Source organism: Sinocyclocheilus grahami, unplaced genomic scaffold, assembly GCF_001515645.1.
Source record: "Sinocyclocheilus grahami isolate Dianchi unplaced genomic scaffold, SAMN03320097.WGS_v1.1 scaffold228.1, whole genome shotgun sequence".
NCBI lineage: Eukaryota > Metazoa > Chordata > Actinopteri > Cypriniformes > Cyprinidae > Sinocyclocheilus > Sinocyclocheilus grahami.
In genome coordinates, this window is record NW_015505407.1 from 74,557 (window position 1) to 77,105 (window position 2,549).

A 2,549-nucleotide genomic window follows, 5' to 3' on the forward strand; every position below is an offset into this window, starting at 1 on the left:
ATGTTTGTGCTCTGTTTTGTTTTCGCTTGTTTTGTTTATTAAATATTAACTTTTTTAGATTTGAACTGCCTTCTCTCAACCTGCTCAAAATTTAAAACTCACAATGAGCTCACATACTACTCACACCGTGAGGATCAGAGTACGAGGATCGTTTGAACTCACAATGATTTCATATACTACTCACACCGTGAGGATCGCAGTGTGAGGATCGTTTGAGTTCATAATGAGCTCATGTATTACTCGCACCGTGAGGATCACAGTATGAGGATCGTGTTAACTCACAAAGATTTCATATACTACTCACACCGTGAGGATCACAGTATGGGGATCGTGTTAACTCACAAAGATTTCATATACTACTCACACCGTGAGGATCACAGTATGAGGATCGTGTGATGTCACTGTGATCATCGCATGATCTCACGTGTTGACTGGGTAGAAAATAAGCTTAACTGTATAGGCCCAGATGGAATCTGCAGACTTTTCCCATTTTATGCTCTGACTTTGGGGGAAAATATAGGATTCTGTAGAACAGATTATAGGGTAGTAAAATGTGTTAAAGGGGTCCTATCATGCTTTTTCACTTTTTTAATTTTAGTCATTGTGTAGTGTGTATGTTTGGGCATTAAAAAGATCTAGAAAGTTACAAATCTCAAAGTCCACTCCAAAGGGAGATATTTCGTTTTTTAAAAATCCCTTTTCAAGAACTAAAATGAACGGCTTGGACTACAGCGTTTGTTTCCGGGCTTTGTGATATCACAAAGCGGCTCATTCTAATTTAATTACAAATAATTCCCGCCTACAGAAATTCGAATGGTGGGGAGGGGCGAGGTTGTGGTTAGAGAGCTTGGTTGAGTGAGTGCATGAGACGAGACAACGAAGAAGAAGAGCTGCTGCAGAGTTAGTGCATCAGAGAAAACCAAGAAGAAGAGCTTCTGTGCTGTAGCGTCAAATTTTTGGCATGTGTAGAACAGCGGTTCTCAATTCCAGTCCTCGCGTACCCCCGCTCTGCACATTTTTTATGTTTCTCTTATTGCTTCATACGTTTGTTATATTTGACTGTAAGTGCCCTCCAAAGTGGACATTACCGGATATTCCTCCATGATTCCAGTTTGAAGGGAGTGTATATGTTCCATACAAAGGGCATTTAAGTGTGCGAGACGTGAATTTTAATTTTATTTATTTACAGAGGTATATTATGTCCCACTTCACGCTTCTCTAGTAAGTTTCGTATGTGTGTGAAGACGCTGCAGGCAGCGGCGCAGCTCAAATCTGTAAATGAATATTCCGAAGTGAAGTCAGCTTCAATGGATTTCCCCTGCTCAGGGAGTAGGGAGCAATGGACACTGTGTAGGGACCATGTCAATCGGAACACAGTTCATGCATGGAGCTCACTTCTAACGAGATGATCTGAATCAGGTGTGTTAACAAAGAGAGACGTGCAAAACATGCAGAGCGATGGTACGCGAGGACTGGAATTCAGAACCGCTGGTCTAGAAAAATTCTTACAAGTACAACACGACGTAGCTGGGCGCCGGACGCCGAACGATGCCGCTGGTGTGCCTACACTCATAGAAAATAATGTATTTTAATTTTAAAGATGTGGCGCGATGCTGCGTTTCTCGTCCGGTGTGCGACCGCCTGAAACTTTTTTCACTTCCGTGCCCAAACGTCTCTGTTTGGGCTTCTGAAAGCAAATGATGTCAGGAAACAGTGGTTGAAATTTACTTTTTAACTCTGTTCCTGAGCATTATAACCCCAATTTGCTATTGTGTGCTGCACATTTTACTGAGGACAGCTTCCACAACACGAGTGAGTAGTGCCGGATTCGCCAAAAGCTTTTGTTGACAGACAAAGCAAGGGGCGTGGCAGTACTGAAACACCGTCTAAGCTGTTCGCCAATCACAACGCACTGGGACAGCTAACCAATCACAACACATTTTGTTTTTCGGAAGGCGGACCTTCATCAAAGCCGGAACTAATCGAGCAGTTTGTGCCAGGCTGGGGAGAAAGGTATTTTAATAATGTAAATTATGTGAAAAATAATGTGTTTTTTCGAACCCCCAAGCATGAGAGCATGTTCTAGTACACCCCCAAAACAAAATCAAGACTTTGTAAAAGAGCATAATAGGACCCCTTTAAATGGAGAGGACAACACTCTTGTTGCTTACTGAAGCCACATAATACTGTGTCCTAACCAGACGGACAATCTGAGAGCAAATTAGCCAAAAAAATTTTTTTTAATGCATATGGATGAGGCAGAGGATATGTAGAGAACTTACCATAATCACGGTGTTGCTACTCTGCTTAAATCTGCAGGGTTCTGTGGAAACAGATTTCATGTGGAGTCTGACCCATATTCAGAATACTTTGGCTGCGTTCAGTCAGTTTTGGGGATTGTCAGCTGCATTTACTTACAGGTGTGAGACTCAAATGTCCCATTCACACAGTGCCATACAGTAGTGTCTCGAAAACTGTATGAACGTGCAATGGGAGTCAAGCCCGTAATACTTACCAGTAACCATAGCGTCAGCAGTCACCAAAGTAAT